Below are 21070 nucleotides of genomic sequence, written 5' to 3'. Positions count from 1 at the left end.
CAAGGTGTCATGACCCCATCACTTTTTACCAGCCATAGGGCCAGTTAGAGGAGACGGGGCATGAATGAGTGAGTGGGAGGTGGGAGTTTGGACGGGAAGAGGCAATGTGGGAATGGAGCCTTGGGAGAAGAGGTGAGGCAAGGCTGGACAGTCAGGGAGAAGGGACAGCATGAGGGCAGGGCCTAAGGGAGAAGGGGTGCCCCAAGAGAATATGTTGCTGGGGGCAGGGCCATGGTTCAAGCACCAGTTGCCCCAGCCAATATTAGGGTCCTCCTCCTGCTCCTGGCCTCTTGCATTCCTCATTTCCCCCCCTAGTTTTCATCAAAATTGATAAACCTCTATCCACTGTTCTCTAGAACATGCTCTGAATTTTTGGAATTGACCAGATACATCATTCAGAAGTCACCATGTTACAGCCAACAGAGAAATACATTTAACTTGGCCAGTTATTGAAACATAAAAGTCATGGACCCCATGAACTCACAAAAGCAAAGTTCCAGTTGTCTCTCTATCCCATGATGCCAGCTGTGTTCCTGGCCCTTTCTAGGGGGTGACAGGGCAGTTGCCCCACACTGTTACAGAAAGTGTTACAACCACCTTGAGAGAGGACTGTCCGGTGGATTAATCCAGAGAGGATGTGAGGCAGCTGATCAGGGCCTGGTTAGGCCCTATAAAAGGGGCTGCAAAAGCAAAAAGAGGGTGCAGTCTCACTCCCACTTTGAAAGGAGATGGACCTGCCTGTCTGCTAGCAGGGGTAACTTGGACAGAGCAGTGCCAGGGAAAGGCAGGGTAAGCTCAGGCCTGACTAAATCCCAGGTTGGGGCCCAGGAACAGGGGCCCAGGAAGGTACCAGGGCAGCAGAGTTATGGCATTACCACTTCAAAATGCAGGTGACCCCTGAGGGAAGAAGCTAGGTGATGAATGGTAATGGGTCACTCAGGCAAGTAGTGGCTTAGGGGTAAAGGGTTTCTCTGGGAGGGGAGGAACTGAGAGTGTGGGCACTGCTGTAGGGCAGTACCCAGAGATGCGGGCACCCATGGTCTGGGAGGGACATGGAGCCTGACGTGACATGGTGCAGGGATGGAAAAACAACAGGAAATAGAACAAGAAGTCCTGTGGCACCCTATAGACTAAGAGATATTTTGGAGCATAAGCTTTTGTGGGCAAAGACCCACTAACACGGCTACCTCTCTGATAACAGGTATTAGAGGTCCTCTGGACCTGGAAGAGCTGGTTCCCAGACTGACCAGCAGGAAGCACTATGGAGGTGAGCAAGCCTGTCTCATATGGGTACGGATCACTTCCTATGTTTGTCTAAAGTAAGTTAGTTCTCCATCAGTTTCTTTGAGTGAGACCTGGTAAACACTTAAAAGTCAGGTCAACATAGCCCTGGATTTCAGAATATAGACGTAGGTAGGTTGATGGAAGTATTTTTCCGTCAGCCTAGCTATTGTCTCTTAGGGACATGTTTTGCTGTTGCTGTGAGAACACCAAATGGTGTTGCTGTCGTCTGTGTCTATGCTATAGGTTTACAGTAGCACAGGGAGGCCAACAGACTTGCTGGGTACCTGGGAAAGATGTGAGAGTGGGGGTAGCTCCTGAAAGGGGCAGGGCCTTGGGCAGAAGGGGTGGGGCTGGGAGCAGGCAGTCCTTGGCCACCTGGAGCATGGCCATGTGGTCCTCCAGTGGTGATTCAGGGCATCCAGGACTCCACCAATCTCTGCAGCTGCTGTAGCAACTGCAGCATCTGGGAATCCCAGGCCTTTTGAATCACTGGACCCCAGGGCACTTGCCCCTAATATCTCCCCATATCATGAGACCTGCACCCGCATAGCGAAGGTGCTACAGCTCATGCCATGGTAGCATCCGTAGTGTAACTATAGACTAGAAAGAGCTCAATTGATTTTTAAGTAATCTCTGAGTTCTTTAAAAACTCTGCCTTCTACTAACTGCAACTGAATGAGCTGTGTATTCCTCAGCGGGGAGAACAAAGAAAGCAAATCCATTGGTCATTCAATAGCCAAAGTCTTTGTTATTTGAAAATGACAGTTAGTTTACAAAATATCTGTGACACATCCATCAGCCATTACTGACAAATAACTTGTATAGCAAACCCTTTTATTTGGTACGTAAGAATCCCCAGGAGTTCTGGCAAAATTCTTCATCTTCTGAGAAACAAAAACTGAGACTGAGATGACACATAAGTTGTCAGTTTGATTAAGAGTCAGAATTGGGTTTAGGATAGTTAAAGATGTGCTGTTAAGTAAAAATCCCCATTGTCTAGTCCAGCAGTTCTCAAACTGTGAGTCAGTCCCCCAAAGTGGGTCACAACCAGTGTTCCCTCTAATATTCTTCATCCATGTGCAGAATAAATTTTGTTGTGTGCCTGAGGCATGTATGGATGAGCACCACCAACAGAAACACATGTTGCTGGGTGTGGGTTCTGTAGGTGTTCTGCTAATCAGCTGGGCAGCATCTGAATCTATTCTGGGCAGCTGCCCAAGTGCCCAGCTTACAGGGAGCACTGGTCACAGCAGCAGATTACTGACCCCTGATCATCGTCAATTTATATTTGTCACGGTTAAATTTTTAAATACATATTCAGTCACCCACATGATCCATGCTCCCTGAGAGTGAGAGCGGGCATTTACGGTGGTATATAACACGCAATTGCACCACTGACTGACTTTGTGCACAGTGCTGAGTAGTGACATCATCGTCCCCACGCTCTGGCTAAGCTGGCGTTACACGGGGACACTGGGACAAACACAAATGAAATTTGTTTTTAACAAAGTTCACAAATGCTTAAATATTAATTATTATTTTTAATGCTAATATGTTATTGGATTGGAATTTTCTCACAGAACCCTTATTTTCACTTTGCGGAACCCCGGGGTTCCATAGAACACCATTTGGGAAACACTGGTCTATCTATACACTACCAATTAGCTGCAGGAAGAGGAGGAAACACCCACCTGAAACTTTTAACATCGTCTTATTAGTCACGTGGAAAGGTATGACTTTATGATCTGCGCTTATCTGGAAAATCATCATTTACTTAATACAAAAAATAAAGGTCAAAATTAAATCTAAAATACACAGATGTCAGCCTCATCTAAAACCCACCTTCGGAATAGCCTTTTAATTTTTTCTGATCCATCAGTGACACTCTTTCTTCCCTCCCCCAATTTGCCCTCAAACCATTGACTCATTTCCTCTCTTTAAATCTTGCCTTAATCCCCTTCCTTTGCACTTTAGCTCTCTGACACACTTATACTGTAAGGCATTCTGGAATATTTTGTATGATGACCCCCATATAAAAATTCAGCATATTATATCACAATCCTATTCTTAGAACTATAATTGTTAACTACCGGAGTCAGAGAGTGCCATCATTTAGATAGGGAAATTACTGACTAGCGTATACTGATCATTCCAAAGTAGGGACATTTGCTCTGCCTTGTTCTGTTTACAAAAGCTGTATACAATCAGCTAATGCCTCGTGTACCTAAGCCGTGAATAAAAAAGGAACATAAGAGGAAGCCAAACAATAATAGAGAGAATCTCTGTTTAAAAGAAAAAATAGAATTACTAAGGAAGAAAGAAAGAAAGAGTGATCAGGCCGTCTATGACCACTACCGTTTCTTGTTATTCATTAACAGTGAGTAATTAATATTACCCTAGCAACCCTTTTGCATCACATGATATACATATCCCACTGTGATCCAGAATACTTAAAGAAAAGCAATGCACTGAAGTATATGAATTCTGCCAATTTTGACATCACTGATAAATATAAAGACAGATCCTGAGAGATGCTGAACTGCTATTAGAGCTAGATATATCTTCATAATTTTCCCTGTTTTAAAATGAGGCACAGCCATTTTCACTGAAATCATTCTGAGTTTTTGTTTTTCAAGTAAAAACTGACCCAAACATTATGCCACGTGGTAGCCAGTGGGTGACAGTAAGGGACACCAGGATCCCAGAGTGAGTTTGTTACACTTTTCCTTTGTCGTTACTGTTGTTGCTGTGCCATCATCTTATTTTTGCTGTGCAAGGGGAACACAAAACAGTGACTGCTAGCATTGAATTACTGAACAAAACCCAGCTGTGAGTCAGTAATTGGTTTTTATAGCTGTAAAGAAAAGATGAGCACATTTCTGTCTCTCAAAGGGCAGGACAGATTAGTTCAATCTGCTCAAAAATCTCAGTTTTTTTTAAAGTACAAATAACCTGAAAAAATGGTATTCTCTAGGCACTGCATGGAGATAACAGCACCAGAACTAATGTGGATCATGTAGCTTGTAGTATGTCGTGAAAGTGGCGTATACGATACTTTAAAGTGAAACTATTGGTTTTTGACATTAAATTTAAAATATAATACATGTTTATATATAGTAATGACTGTGGGAGGGTAATTCTTCTACTGTCTGAATATCTTCAGATATGTGTTGTCTGACTATATTATCATCTTTTACCTAAGATGTACAGCACTCCTGCTGTCTTGTGCAACCTGCTGTCACTATCTTCTTGTGCTGAATTTGATCCTAAGAAAAATGTATAAATAGAATGGGCCAAATCTTAATTATTATTCAAAACACCCGCTGGCTGTTCAGTGAGGGTTTTGCCTGAGGAAGGATTACAGAATTTTGAGGTGAAATTTCAATGGGAGTTAGGCACCTAAATACCATTGAGGGTCTGGACCCTCGGCCCAGATCTGCACTAACAAGTTACGTCCACTTAGCTGTGTCACTCGGGAGCTGCAAAAAGTCCATATCCCTGCATGACATAGTTCAACTGTCCTCACCCCCACAGTGGAGACAGCACTAGTTATCACTCTAGGGGCTTATCTACACTTGCCCCCAACTTCAAAGGGAGCATGTTAATCAGGGTGACAGGAGATTACTAATGAAAACACAGCACTTCATTAGGCTAATTCTCCCCCATGGCAACTTTGAAGCATCAAACTTCGAAGTGCTGGTATCCGTGTAGCCGTGGCCACTTCAAAGTGCCCACACCAATTCGAAGTCCCTTTACTCGTGAATCGAAGTTGCCACGGGGGAGAATTAGCCTAATAAAGTGCTGCATATTCACCACAGCACTTTATTAGTAATCTCCCATCTCCCTGATTAACATGCCCCCTTCGAAGTTGGGGGCAAGTGTAGACCCAGCCTAGGAGAGGCAGAGTGATGCCAGAGACAAGAGAACCCCTCCCATTGCTAAAGTGAGTGGCTATGGAGAAGAGCTGCAGTTGTGCCACTGGGGTGTGTAGGTGTAAATATGGCTTAAGTGACTTAGGCGCTTTAGGTTCCTTAGGCACTTCTGAATATTCAATTCTTGGTCAAATATTTTTGGTTTTGTTTTTTTATTTAAATAAAATTTAAGTCTAATCGTTGGGATCCAGGGTTTTAAAGAATGTATGTCTATTCTACTTTCAACTTCAACTTCTTGTGTTATGAAAAATGCTGACTAGGAACACAGGATTTATTTTCTCAATGCCACTAATTACTTATAAACTTTTGTCACACCCCTTCTTAGTCTTCTGTACGCAGCCCTAATCTTTTTTCAGTCTTTATGCAAAAAGACTCCCTCTAATCATTCTATAACCTTTCTTTTTTGAGGTGGCATTGCCAGAACTGAATAAAGTATTCCAGATGAAGGCAGATAGTTGATTTATAAAATTATATTTTCAGCATGATTTTTCTATCCCATTCCTTGGACATCCTATCATTTTGTCGGCTTTTTGACAGCTGCTGTATGTTGAGTGTCCACAGTGAATGGCCCGATCTTCTTCCTGGGTGGTCACATTTAAGTTAGAGCCCAGTAAACTGTACAAACAGTTTAATTTATTCCTTGCAGTGTTTATTATCTTTCATTTTTAAAAGACATATTTCACTGACCAATGTGTTCTCCATTCACCACACTTGGTGGAGATATTCCAAAGCTGCCTAGATCTTTATAGCATTTGTATACTAAACAATATTATGTCATCTCACATTTTGCCAGCTTATTTCCCTTCCTTTTCTCATTAATAAATATATATCAATATTAATATGGATTCTTGTGATGCCCCGCTGTTAGCCTTTTTTCATGTTGAAAATTGGCAGTTTATTCCTACTCTTTGCTTTCCTCTTAGCCTGTTTTTAATCCATACCATCACTTATCCTCTTTCCCCCAAATTATTTAATTTCCTTAATAGACTTTTATGAGTGACTTTGTTAAAGGTCTTATTGAAAGACCCAATAAATTATATCTAGCTGATATTCTGTATGCAGTATTGTGTGAATATACTGAAATAATTGAAGCAGAAAGGGAAGCCATGTGTTTCCTTTAGAGCAACTGTATTTGTTTGTCCCTGTTCTATCATGAAGATGCTTTCTTTCTTTACTTATCATTTTCAGCCAACATTCCCGATATGGAAATATGTCGGAATAGTCTCTAATTTTCAGGGTTATTGCAATCATCTTTTTCAAAAATAGGTACAAGATAGTGGTAGGCAAATGTTCTAGTTCTGTCCCCCCAAAACTGGCAAAACCCAATCCCCCTGAGAAAAGATATTATCCATTTGTTATTATGTATTATTTATGTTGTGGTGGCACCTGAAGGCCACACTGGGATACACACTGTAGGAGTGTATAGCAAATGACAGTCTCCACATTAAAAAGTTGTTTATTTAACATAAGCTCTTTGGGAAGAGTACTGTTCTGGTGTGCAAGTGCACTGCAAAGCACAGTTAGGATAGAGCATCAAGGTATATGGCAAACCAAATCGTGATCATGATAATGAATAATTTTATCAGGGCAGCACCAGTTTTTCATATGCCTGAAAATGTCCGAGTTTTTCATTTACTCAGTCAAAATGTTTTATTTCGTTCTTTTTTTTTTAAATAATTACAAAATGTTGAAAATGCATTGCTGTACTGAGATTTGTTCTGTATTTACCAGGAATAAACAATCCAGCTGAATAAGTGTTTGGTGTGATTAATAGTATTTGGAGTGAGGACAAAAGTCGAAGAATGTGAACGCTTTGAGAGCTGTTCTTTGGCTCGAACTGAAAGCTAACAACACTTGTTCAGTGTTTGATAATGAAGTCACTGAGAACACTGAGTTACTGGGAAAAAATCCTTTTCACCAAGAAATAAACGCATGTTGCTGCTGAGTGAGAAGCTTGCAATGGTAAACCCAGCACACTTTTTTAAAAAATACTTTTCATTTTTATTGTCTGACTATTTTGTGGCACTAAATAATGCTGCCATAACTGAGACAGCGTTTGGTTTTAAAAGAATATTCCCCTTGCCCCTGGAAAGGTTTCTGCAGAGGCAGGAGAAAGGAAAACTGTTGCAGAGCAAAAGTATAAGATGACTGGGGCCTTAAAATAGTGCCAATATTGAAAATATGTAAGTCCTTAAAGTCAAAAATACATATGTGCATAAGCAGCACTTCAACTGTGGCTATTTCAAACAGTGTGCCTCAACTTGGCACGTTTGGGTTTAAAGTGAATTACCTCCTAACGCTATTATAGATTATAGAATTCAATTCTTAATGACTCTTAGGCTACGTCTACACGTGCACCCAACTTCGAAATAGCTTATTTCGATGTTGCGACATCGAAATAGGCTATTTCGATGAATAACGTCTACACGTCCTCCAGGGCTGGCAACGTCGATGTTCAACTTCGACGTTGCTCAGCCCAACATCGAAATAGGCACAGCGAGGGAACGTCTACACGCCAAAGTAGCACACATCGAAATAAGGGAGCCAGGCACAGCTGCAGACAGGGTCACGGGGCGGACTCAACAGCAAGTCGCTCCCTTAAAGGGCCCCTCCCAGACACACTTTCATTAAACAGTGCAAGATACACAGAGCCAACAACTAGTTGCAGACCCTGTATATGCAGCACGGACCCCCAGCTGCAGCAGCAGCAGCCAGAAGCCCTGGGCTAAGGGCTGCTGCCCACGGTGACCACAGAGCCCCGCAAGGGCTGGAGAGAGAGTATCTCTCAACCCCCCAGCTGATGGCCGCCATGGAGGACCCCGCTATTTCGATGTTGCGGGACGCGGATCGTCTACACGTCCCTACTTCGATGTTGAACGTCGAAGTAGGGCGCTATTCCCATCCGCTCATGGGGTTAGCGACTTCGACGTCTCGCCGCCTAACGTCGATTTCAACTTCGAAATAGCGCCCAACACGTGTAGACGTGACGGGCGCTATTTCGAAGTTGGTGCCGCTACTTCGAAGTAGCGTGCACGTGTAGACGCAGCCCAAGTTAGCTGAAATTAAATAAATTTAACATAAAAGCTTAAAAAATGGAAAATGTTCTATAGGAACCAGAAGAGCCAAGGGCTATGGCTGAAATCTAGATGACGCATATCCACATGGGCTGAACCCCATTTCTGGTAAAACAACATCCCGATTTTGAAAGAAAGGCTCAAAGTACTAGGAATAAGCAGCATTTGAGTTTTAATCCTGATTCTGATGACTCCTGTGCTTATTGACAAGTGCTGTGCATTAGTTCCCCTGTATGAAAACTTACTTACCTCAGTAGTGACAACAAATTAAATCATTAACATTTAAAACATAAGAATGGCTTCCCTGGGTGTGACAGTGCCTATATTCTGTAAAAGTGATGGCCATAATGACATAGACTGTCATGCTGGGTCACAACAATGATCCATCTAGCCAGCTTCCTGTTGTCCACCTGTGACCAGTGCCAGATGCTTCAGAAGGGAAGAACAGAAGAGGACAATCACCAACTGAGCCATCTCCTGTCATCCATTCCTAGCATCTGGCAATCAAAGGCTTTTACAGCAGGCCTATGCTATGAGGAAAAGTCAATCTAAGATATGCAATTTGAGTTACATCAGGAGCATAACAGCATTCAGCAAAGCAAAGATCTACTTACTGCAGGGTCCATACCCTGCTGAGTCAAACTCCCCTGCCAACTCCATTATTCTTCTCATTCCGGTGGAGCACTGGAGTCAATGGGAAAGCAATCCAACCTCGATTTAGCAAATCATCACTAATCTGCTAAATCAACCCCTTGTGGATCAGCCACTGCCCGTTGACTCTACCAGTAGTGGAGACAAGCCCCTAGGAACTCCCAGAGCATGCAGTTGCATCCCTGACATCTTGGCTGATAGGTCCATCAATGGCTATCTTCCATGACCCTATCTAATTCTTTTTTAAATCTAGTTATTGATTTGGCCTTCCCCTGACAATGAGTTTCACCAGTTGACTGTGCACTGTATGAGGTACTTCCTTTTTGTGTGTGTTTGTTTTAAGCTCGCTGCCTATTAATTTAATTGGGTGTTCCTGGTTCTTGTATTATGTGAAGAGGTCAATCGTATTTCCTTATTCACTGTTTCCATGCCATTCATAATTTTTTAGCTCTCTGTTATAGCCCCCCACCCCCAGTCATCTCTTTTACAAGCTTATTAGTACCAGTCTTTTTTAAAGTAAATGTCAGTAAAGATTGAAGAAGCTACTTTTGAATTCAGTTTTATCAGTACCCAGGTACTCTATTCAAGAGTGTCCTCTCTTCTATCATTTCTTCTCGCCCTTCCTGTGCGTTTGTAAAGGAGGAAAATATGGCAATGGTTGGCAAATTCTATCTCCTGTGGGCATATGGAGAAAACCGTATGGGTTAAAATCATTGGTTAGAATCACATTCTCAGGAGATAGTTTGGCAAGTGCTTTTATAACTGAAATGAACAGGAATTGTATCACCATGAAGTCCTGTGGCACCTTAGACTAACGGATTTATTGGAGCATAAGCTTTCATTTTCAGAGCATTGATGATGCATCTGATGAAGTAGGTCTTTGCCCATGAAAGCTTATGCTCCAATAAATCCGTTAGTCTATAAGGTGCCGCAGGACTTCTCATTGATTCTGCAGGTACAGACTAACACAGCTAACCCTCTGACAGGAATCACGTCATTGACATTATGTTCCTTCCTTTAGAGTAACTGGCCTGTTTATTACAAACTAATTCTTAAAATTTTACCTTGTTAATTTGAAAGGCATCTTTATTTTAAAATTGAAAATGAATAACATTTGAGCATTCTAATTTAAAAACAAATATTGATAGTAAATTCCGCATGATCAAAGTATATGTAAAGATACACCTGCAAATAGGGAATAAATAATCCAAGATATTACCTGTGCCAGGAGGGTCAACATCCCCTACTCTCTAACCTCACATTTTAAATGACAGTTTAGCTTCATTTTTTAATGTAAAAAAGCAATTCCATTCAGCTTCTGATCAGATGAATTTGTTTCACTTAGGTTTGATATTCAGCAAGCATCTTAGGTAGGTAGGTAGATGGTGATCCAATTCTTCATAGCAATTTTGCCCCACACTCCCTCAGTTCTCCTGCTGTTAATTGTTTTATAGTCTGTCAAAAGTTTTGCTTTATCCCATGATTTGTGAGGAAGTCATGGAGGGGAGAGGAAGGGCTTGCTTGTCTTTGCCTTTAGGAGCATGGTCTGAATGTGTCGGCAGCTCTTGGCACAGATTCATCAATTCACAGTGACTTGCAAGGCAGATACTTAACAGTCATCGCCAGTAGTTCAGCAGTGGCAGCAGCTATGATTGATACTATAGCTTGAGAGTTGTATCTTGGGTATTGGGTTTCTTACATTTGGCAAATTTAGGACAGCAGTTAATATCAACTAAGGAAAGACAAAAGAAAGAAGAAGTTCATCTTTCATTCAAGAAGGATGATTATCAACTTTCCTTTGCTTCGGAGAGGAGGGAGACAAGAAAAAATGTTTTTAAAGGGGAAAATAAAATGTGAGAGTTTGATGCATAAATTGGAGTCAGGGTTGGATTGAACGACCTGGTGAGGAAGAGGAGGAGGATGCACAGGAGGAAGAGTAGTAATTGCCTTTGACTTCCCTTTGGCGCTGTTGCATTGCTCTTTGGTAGTGATGAGTGACACCACACATGGACAGTAGGATCCCATGGAAAAGTATCCAGAAGTGTGAAGGGAAGACCTTCATTTTGGACACAGTAGGGCCCAGGTAAAGCATCCCCCACATTGTGGCCTGCTGGGGAGAGCAGATAGCAATCAGCCAGAGACTCTGGCTGAGAAGAAACTGCTAAAGTGGGAAGCAGTGGTAAATGGGGCTCAACTGGGATCAGGCCTTCCTGGATCACATCTCTAGATCCAGGGCTGTACAGGGGAAACTCCATCTATTTTGAAGGTACTAGGCAGAGGTGATGCTTCCCCTCCACACACCACCCCATGCATACCTCCCAATAGTCCTAGGTGATGTGGGAGTGTCCTGATGTGGCTCCCCAAGCACCTTGGCCTAGTTGAAGCAGATCATTCCCACATACCGTGACCCCCATAGCTATACACACCTCATAGGCAGTGTGTCATATTAGCCGGGGCACAGGTACGGAGGGCAGTCATTTCAAAAGCCCCTGGGAATACTCAGATCCCCTAGGTAGCTCAGCCCAGGGATGGAGAGTGATACTGCCTGACTGGAAGGCAGGGGCTGGGCAAGGCACAGATCCAGCAGGCCAGCCACTGCATCCCTGTTGTTTCTGTGGGGAACATCAGGGAGGCCAGGGATTGCCCCAGCTCTCCAGCACTGCACTCAGTGGGCAGAGTGCTTAGGAATTATTCTGCTGGCAGTGGGAAACTCCACTGCAGACGCTTGTAATGGTGAGAAGGACATCCCTGTGGCCTAGAGGGCAAAACTGCAAGGAGAAACCAGCCAAGGACTCCAGCGAACAGTGGAAACTGCTTAAGCAGCCCTAGCAGGGACCGTTGAATATTCAGTGAATGTTCTAGTTTTGACTGGACTTTCTCTGTTGGTTCTGATTTGCTGCGTGTTCCAAACCTCCTTCTCAAAAGGCTCTTCACCTCAGCTTCACACCACCCCGCCCCTTTACCCGCACCTCCCAGTTCTATCCTGTCTGCCTCACCTCCTTTCCATATCATCACCTAGCTAACCCCCTTCTCCAACAAATAAAAATAGTGGAGCTAAGACGGCATTGGCTGCTCTCACGTAGTTCACTCTGCAGGTGGTCTATCATTTCCCTACTCTGTCTGCCTGAGCTCTTTGTAAGCACTCTGAGCCGGGGAGCTTCTATTAGTCTGTGTTTGTTCAGCACCCAGCACAATGGGCCCAGTTCTTGATTGGTCCTTAGCCATTATCCTAATAAATATGGTTATTGTTCACAATAACAAATGAGAGATATGTTCCACTGGGCCCCCCCTTAGAGAATAAAGAGTTTCTCACACCCCACCCACAAAAAATTCCCCACAGTGTGTGACAAACCCCATGTACTCTGTGTGTGTGTGTCTGTCTCTATCTGCTCACATTTGCCTCTAGGAGGGGTGACGGGCCGGGCGACTGATTCATTAGGTCATTCATTAAAACAAAAACATACCCACTGCTATTTAATGCTGCTGGAAATCAGAGTGGGTGTTTGGCATAAGAAGACTAAATGATGGCTGAGGGCCCTGGGCAACTCCCCTATTAGATTTGGATTCTGTTATGCAGGAGGGGCCCAAAATATTCCTGCTTAGGGCCCTTAATGGGCTAGCACAGCCTCTGCTAAAAATCTTTATATTGTGGCTCTGAAAAATCTCCATAACCAATGGCTAGGAGAGCATCTTGTTCAGCCTGAATAGTATGAGGCGGTGAAGGTTTAAAATGCGTAGCTGGATTGTAAGGGCCTTTCTCCCTTGGGAAGTGTTAGTAAATAACCACCATTTGGTGCAATCTGGCCCTTCTACAACTCAAATAGTTCCTTTTTTGTGAGCCCCCAGGACAAGCTGTCTCTGGCAGCAGACAGAAACGAGTGAGTTCATCTGTAGCACAAAGAGCATCCCAACTTTCCCTTCAGTTTTATGGCAGAAGTGAGCAAGGGGATCTCTCTTCAAACTGTGCCCTCCAGCACTTTATACTGGAGGAAGGAGCTATGGGAGGCGAGTAACGTGCTGCAGTCGACTGCCCGCTAGAAAATGAGGGCAAATGGGGAGAAATAGCCTCAGGTTGGGCCCCCTGGAGGCAGCGTGTAACAGGGACGAGGGGGTGGTCAGACCCTTTCCCTCCCTGGGGTTGGCTGCCATTGGAAGAGGCAAGGATATTGGTGAATGAACAGCTCAGGCCCCCTGCCACTTGTCAGTGTCACTTCAGGCTGCAGCCAGTTTCTATAGCGACAGCACTGATCCAGGGCTCCAGAGTAGTAACAAAGCCACTTCCCTGGTCTCAGACACTCGCTGCTGCTGAGGCGGAGGGAGGAGGAGGGCTCCGTCTCCTGAAGAAACCCTGCCTGCAGCACTCAAAACAGGTACAGAGAGGCACCCAGTTCTGTCTGCAGTCACCTCACCCTTCACTGCATTCCTCACCCCCTTCCCCATCCCCTGCACAGGGGCTGACTGTGTCTCTGGGTGGCATTGTGGGACTGGGGCTCACAAAGCATCAGTGGGATTTATTGACTTGCTGACAGTTTATTACTGCACCAGTTTCTCTCCTTGAAGGAGCAAGCGGCAGCCCCGTTCAAGGCAGCTCATTCACCAAAGAGCCTGGCGCTAAGCCCCCTGCACACTCTGGCCCCCGCTCAGGATTATCTGGGGAGGGGGGACTAGACAATGGGTGTGATGAAGGGGGTCAGGGAGCTAAACTCTGCCATTGTGAAGCAAAGCACAATAAAGAATAAAAGGAAGAGGAAACCGGGAAGATTAACCCCCCCCCCCACACACACACATTGATGTAGTGAGAGAAAAGGAGTAGCAGCTATGTGGCTATTGTGATAAAAGGCAAAAGAAGGAAAGTTGAGATTTTTGTCAAATCTCTTATTTTTATATTTGTGCGGTGGTTTTTTTTTTTCAGTTTTTGGGGGTGGGTTTTCTTTTTTTGAAGTGCACTAGAAACTGAGTGGCAGTGCTGAAGACTCACCTGAAAGGAAAAGAGACAAAAGACTTAGCAAGAAACAGACAGTTTTATGACTTTGCCTCAAGTGTGGGAGGAATAAAAATGATTCAGTTTAATTGTGCAGCTCCTAGGTTGATGGTTCTTGTTGAGGTCACTTTCTTCTGTTAGTCTGACAGGTTGACTTACTGTCCTGGCAACAACTTGAAGGATAAGCTTACAGAAAAATGATACTTTCAGGTTTCATTCCATTTTAGTTCCCTGATTGGCAGTTGGTGAGCCTGGCATTTCATTTCCAGTGGGGATATTTACATATATAAAATAACATGCATGCTCATCAATGAAGTTCACAGTTTGTTGCAAAAGAAAAATTTTCCCTTGGGAAGTCTCTTACATATCATTATATTCTGATTCTTTTTTTAATGAAAAGACTGGGTATGACGATTTTGAAATGTGTTGCTTGAGAAAAACAAAAAATGTTAGAAGATTGGGTTTAGGATTCATGAATCAAAAAATTGTTGTGCACTCTTGGGAGTAAATTAGGGCTTGGCTTTATGCAAAATGAGTTTGCTGCTTTCAAATGCAACCTTCACCTGTTAACCTCTGTCAGAAATCTGGTTAACTGTGCCAACTAGGAGTAGTCCGGACGGAGCACCTAGGAGAATTGGAATAGTAGGAAGGTGAGTTAGCTCTTAGTGCCAAAGAGGATCAATAGGAGGGTCATTGACAAGGCAGGCTCTAGAAGTTTGCAATACTTTTAAATGCCTTTATTGTATTTTTACTGGGCTCATAAATAGCATTATTTTTTTTCAGCACTATTATCTATTTGCTTGGTAAGTCAATGTATTTTTATAGACATTGGAAGACCTCGCTGAATGAAAACAACTCCCAGTGATGACAAATAGACTGACCTTGTAGGATCAGGTCTGAAGTAATTAGCTAACAGTGCCCTATTATGGAGTGACTTTATAGCAATCGTGTACCTGTGTGCAGACTGGCAGGTACTCATAACGTGTGATCTTAGATGTGGGCAGGAAGAGATGGCAGACTGTATGTGAAAGAACCATGTATGGAGGAAGATGTGGCAGTATTGCTGCTGACTGGCACCTCAGGATTGGAACTTGAAGTGGTACAGGTCATTCTGAGTACAGTCACAGTATTAAGATTTAAGATCCAGGAAATAATGTACTATTCATCTTCCAGAATTTCAATACTCCCATTAGCTAATTGTAGCCTACATACTGATGAGGTGAATACAGACATTTTTATTTTTAAATGAAATAATTAACCCACCAATTTCATTTCGCTAAGAGATACATAAGAATATTGTGCTAGGACATATAAGGAAGAAATGGTGACATCAAGGTACAACTTTCTTTAGCAGCTGTGAGGAAGAGCAGCAGAGGCTTTGTATAAAGCTGCAATTGTTGTCTTTTGTAAGTAACAAATTACCTGATAATTTGCTAAGTATTAATTTTAAATATCTTAAATAATTCTAAGACATAGATAACTGTAGGACCCCTCTTTTAAACCTTGCAGTTGTATCTACACTTGCAGCCTCTTTCAAAAGAGGCATGTAAATGAGGGAAATTGAAAATTCAAATGAGTTGTAAATTTACTTATCTGGCACCTCATTTGCATATTATCTTTTCAAAAGAGCTTCTTTTGGGAAAAAAAGAAAGCAGTGTAGACAGCTCTTTTGAAAGTAAACCCCATCTCGAAAGGACCCTTCTTATTCAGGAAGAAGTGTTCTTTTGAAGATGGGGTTTAGTTTCAAAAGCCCCGTTCACACTGCTTTTCGTCTTTCTAAAGAAGCTCTTTGGAAAGGAGAATACGCAAATGAGGTGCCAGATATGTAATTCTGCACCTCATTTGCATTTTTGATTTCTCTCACTTGCATGCTGCTTTTGAAAGAGGAATGCAAGTGTAGACACAACCAGCCTGTTTGAAAAGACTTCAGAAGTACCAAGTAAAAGTCCCCCAAAGTCTCAGGAGATTAGTTTGCATAGTCTGTGTCCAAAGGCTTACTCAATGCAGTACTAAAAAACAAAAAGTGTTTGCCTTTCTTGCCAAAGCGCCCTTGCATTTGATTTGTTGAAAAAGTCACATTGTTCTGAATACCCTCTGTTTTTATGTAACATCAAAGAGCAAATCTAAATTTATTAAATGCATTGGAATAGCAACCTGAGGTTCGGTAGCACAAAGGGAAATGGCATTTCTCGACCTTCCTCCAGCGTACGGGAAATTGAATGCACCTCTCAGGGGTTAAAAGGTCAGTTGTGTACATTAAAGATGAGGAGACTTCTGCTCCCTTTGCTTGCATGGCACAGGGTGAGAAAAACATTGGAATTTAACACAAACCTTGCATTAAAAGCCCAAGTTTATGGGTGATGCTGCCTATAAAGTCACATTACAGCAATGATTCTGTGTTGAATATCTACACAAGATCTGCAGAAGTCCAAAAATGGGAGCGGTGTTAGATGAAATGTGAAAGAGGACAGAAGAGAAAAGCTGAAGTACTATAATCTTCCCTGAAAGAGCCAGGTAAATCATCACAGAGAATATGACCGTATCATAACCTGCTATGTAAATAGGTGCAGAAGTAGAAGTTTTACCACATCAGGACTTTGTAGAATGTGCCATTGCATACCTTCCTGAGATCTCTCTTTCCACATACTATTTGAGGGAGGAGGGGAAAGGGCCCAAGAAGTCATGTATGAAGCCATTACAAGGAATGGCTAGTAGTGAGACAGGGTCACCATCAGCAGTGGTTACATACCAGCAGAAGTTTCAGACATACAGAGAGGTACATAGCACTTGCACCCTAGAGAATATGATTTCAGGCCTCTCAGCATTGTTGCTATGGAGTGCTGTGGGACCTAATTGTATACAAAGTTCTGGAAATTCTCATGTGGCTTTTGCACACTTTCTGAAGCGTTGCCATATTTTCCCACTGTAAATTAATGTTGCAGCAGTAACGTGCGATGGCAGACATCTTCAACTAAGTGTGGCATAATATTCGGTAAACATGACAGTGGATTTCCAAGTGTAAAAAAAAGTACCTTGCAAGTGGTAGATATGTGTAGCTACATAAGAGATTGCAAAGAAGTCAGAAATGGTCCATGTGCCTTGGACTTCAGCTCCATTTGCAGGTGCATATAAAGGTTTTAGTGCTATGCATCTTGTCCAGTGCATGATCTGTGACTTTTAAACCACTACATTGGATTTTCAAAGCCACATCCTATATGACCTTTATAACTTGTTTTACTTGATTTGATGGCATGATACACATCAATTTAGGCACAGTAAAAATGTGATAATTATGCAGATTTACCCTTTCCACTGTTTCTGCTGGCTGAAAAAAATAAAGAACATATAGTGCTTATTTATTACTGTATAGGGAAATGAAGATGGTTTTCTGCTGTCTATTAATTCATAGACAAAAACTATGCTAAAATGGAGTTGAAGTTTAAGAGTACCTATCTGTAGTTTAGAGTAATTTTGCTTTAGTTCCTAGAGTTAAGGTTGCTCAACATTTTCCATTATAAGATCCTGTTTTCGGTTGCTCATATCTTTGCTTAATTTTAACAGTTTTGGCTGCAAATGTCCATGCAAGGTGTGTGCCTCAAGCTGACTTTTTTGGAAATATCAACAAAAACAATCTAGCCATTTTTCAGAACAAGACTGGGGTGGGGGAGCGGTGCGGGGGGAATAGATTGGTTATTCCCAATGCTTTCAGCCATTTTGTTGAGATGCTCTGATGTTTCCATGCTTCTGGACATGAACTTGAAATTTAAGGTGTTCACCTTTGTCTAGCTTGTGAAATTCCGCCCAAATTTGGACCGTTTATGGACCGTTCTGAAAATCTCAGTTCATTTACTCTCAGGCACAGTAGAGGTTTGTTTTGTGGCTAAATTCTCTGAAGATTCCATCTCTGCTGAGCATTCTCCATCCCATGATTACCCTGCAATTTCTCTTCCTGGCAGCCAGGGGTAGCGGTGGTGCCAGGGACAGGGAACCAAGAGCAAGAGACTATCTCTCCATTTTTCCCTTATGGCCCACTGATGCCCAGGCAATGAGGAGAAGGAGGATACAGAGGAGCTAAATGCAGAGAGGTGAGTAGTTGGTCCTTGAAGACAGAGAGGCAGAAGACTGGGACCAGGTGGGAGGAGAAGAGCCTGGAGAGGAGCAGCTACGGAGGGAAGGGGCTGGAGGAACCAGGGACAGAGGGATCCGTGGACACTAGAATATATTCCCCTGAGAATCTAAACTCGGTACCTGCGTTTCAACACTTATGTGTCTTCATTCCACAAATATCTGTGACACCCATATGGAAAATCTGTGCTTTGGCCCGCATCACTGGTTATCCAACATTACCTACTCTGTTCGTTCAAGTGGCAAAAGTCTTTGCTGTGGATATCATTAAATGTACCAGTCCTCTGGCTGAATCAGCATGGTCCCACATGATGGGAGATCTGGGTATTTTGTTTTCCTCCTCAGTTTGCGCATTTAAAAACCTAAAAGAAATTGCCTACAAAAATTGCATTAAAATATATAGGTTGAAAAGTCAAGCACTCAGAAGATACGAATTGCCAAAACTAAGATTGGCTATGCAATGTGGGGATTATGACACGGCTACCCTGCTGAGACTTGGCTTGATAGTGCACTTTGATATCTAATAATGTAAAACGCTATATAAGAATTAGGTAGTGTTATCTTTATTCTTTCCAATCAATATTTCTATCTTGGAGGTGGTATGACTTCAATAAGATCAAATAATCCATCTTGATGCCCAAGATTTTCCTCAGAGTAAAACATAATCTGCTCTAATCACTAGTATAAATTGTCTTCAAAGCAACAAGACAAAGAAGGGAGAGAGAGCAAAGCAACAATGAATCACCTGTTTATTTTTGTATCGGTCACTCAGATGCTATTGGGATGGATGGATGGATAGACAGAGTCCAACACTGTATGGCAGTTTGGCAACTGGCAGATAGTGGTCCAAAACTCAGGATTCAGTCATAGTCCCTGGAAATTCTCATGAATGCGTTTCCAAGCATCACATCTGTGTTTTATGGACTAAACATAATCCGAATAGGTACTGGTATATAAAATATCTTATTTAAGACAACATGAGTATAGGAAAGTGTATGGTTAATTTCAGGGGACTTAAACCTGTGCTTAAAGTTTAGAATATGCTCATCCGTGATCTGGAAGGTGATGATGGAAACAAATCACTCCAGATTGCAAGGGGAAGACATAAATGAGATTCATCGGCATATGGATGACACAGTAGCCTAGTGGCTTTACAAAACGTACACATGCAAAAAGAGAGCGGACAATATTAAACGCTGAGACTCCATAAGTAAGAATTTCTCAGATAAGAAGAAGAATTGCCTGTTGCAATCTGCTGAAATCTCGCTAAAAGGAATGAGTGACCCCATCTTAAAATGACTGTGCATGCTTCTTAGGTCTTGCTGGAAAATTAAAGCATGTTATGAGCTATGGTAAGGAAGTTCACCAAGCTCAGTGGTGTCATGAACATGTAGATTGCAAATGGAATTTATCCCTCTGGTTTTTGCTGTGATTAAGGTTCTTACCGCATTTTCAGTGTAACATCTCTTTTTTTTAGGAGATTTACAGTAATACAACGAGGCTCATCTGTTCCAAGGTGAAATGTGTGTTTGGGAACTCAGGGCAATTTGTCAGAATTAAAATTGCAGTTTCCATTAACATGTATTAATATTGTACTCCTTTAAAATTAAAATTCTGTTCAACTTTTCTTTGCCTTGCAGTAGTGCACATCGACAGACTGGCTGATTTGTTTTTTGCATTCCTGTTATAAAGCTGGTGCATGTTTTTGAGGAGAGTCTTTAAATCTTCAGATCATGTTACAAATTAGATCTTTTTTGTACATTACTAATTTCAGTTGCAATACATTTAGGTTATTCATAACAGGAATTGACAATGGTACATGTCTTATAATCTTGTAAATATAAATAATTATATTAATGTAATTACGCTGTAAATCATTTCAGTTCTATATATTGTACAGTAAACCCTCAAGATACGCGCAACCAAGTTGTGTGTGTCTCGGGTTAACGCGACTGCTGCTCCTGACAGGAATGGGAAATCGGTCCTGTCAGGGGCAGCAGCCTGACTCTTGCCATCCAGACAGGAGAGGTTTCCCAGTCCCCAGAGTGGTGGAGAGCTGGAAACCAGGCAGCAGCCTTGCTCCCAGCCCCCCTCCACTTTCAAAGCCAGGAAACTGAGCAGGGCAGTAGCCCTGGTTAGTTTCCTGGCTCCAAGGAGTAGAAAGAAGCTGGGAGCCAGGCTGTCCCTGGTTCCTGGCTCGCCTCCACTGGCTGGAGCCAGCAACGTGACCAAGGCTGTTGCCCAGATCAGTTTCCCCTCTCTGCAAGTGGAGGGGAGCCAGGAGCCAGGCTGACACATGGCTCCTAGCTCCCCGCCATTATGGGACCTGGGAAACTGACTAGCTGGTCAGTTTCCTGGGTCCCACAAGCAGTGGGAAGATGGGAACTAGGCTGCTGACCGGCTCCCTGACACTCTGGAAGCCAGGAAACTGAGCAGCCCTGGTAGGCTGGACAGTTTCCCAGCTCCTGCAAGCCCCCTCAACTTGCACGAAAATTTGAGTCACGCAGAGGTTGCCGAAACACAACCCCTGCATAACTCAAGGTTTGCTATGTAGGGAGATATTTTTATCTTGCAGAACGTCTACAAGACTTTATCAAGACTGCTAGGGTATTTTAAATCAAAACATACCTATTTACAGGACTGACTGGTTTACCATCTGAAATCTGTACATATACCTGCTAACTCATGTCACCCTTTTCACCTTTTAAATGCCTATAATTACTCAAGGCTGAGAGGTAACTTCAGATAATAGGACAGTTACATGGGTTTATTTAGATCATTGGTTCGCAGTCTGCTGCCCCATCAGCACACAGCTGCGGCCCATGCGACATCCTCACAGCCATACAGGTAGTATCTATCACTGCATATGTGGCCCACAATGGTAAACAGGTTGAGCACCACTGATTTAGATACAGGAATCTAAAAGAAAAATATTTCCACCACCCAACCATGAAATTATAAACAATATATGTGCCTACCTCTCTTTACCTGTATTATCTCTTCTGCAGCTATATCCTGCAGCC

General features: G+C 42.7%; 1 protein-coding gene across 18 annotated transcripts in view; it reads left to right on the top strand.

The window, feature by feature from the left end:
- Positions 1-21070, top strand: part of RNF182 (ring finger protein 182) — a 137861-nt gene that overhangs the window by 85403 nt on the left and 31388 nt on the right. For 2 of the 18 annotated variants that reach the window (XM_074987631.1, XM_074987619.1), the window contains exons 12-13: positions 1202-1319; positions 2865-3014. The exons of 13 other annotated variants lie outside the window; for them this stretch is intronic. The gene's annotated coding sequence lies outside the window, so the exon portion shown is untranslated. Of the gene's footprint in view, positions 1-1201; positions 1320-2864; positions 3015-13289; positions 13312-21070 lie in introns of those variants that run through there. 3 more of the 18 variants (XM_074987623.1, XM_074987622.1, XM_074987635.1) reach the window with 3 other exon arrangements.

This window comes from Carettochelys insculpta, chromosome 2, assembly GCF_033958435.1.
Source record: "Carettochelys insculpta isolate YL-2023 chromosome 2, ASM3395843v1, whole genome shotgun sequence".
NCBI lineage: Eukaryota > Metazoa > Chordata > Testudines > Carettochelyidae > Carettochelys > Carettochelys insculpta.
Note: the sequence above shows the minus strand (reverse complement) of the source record. Positions and strands in the feature narration are given on the sequence as shown.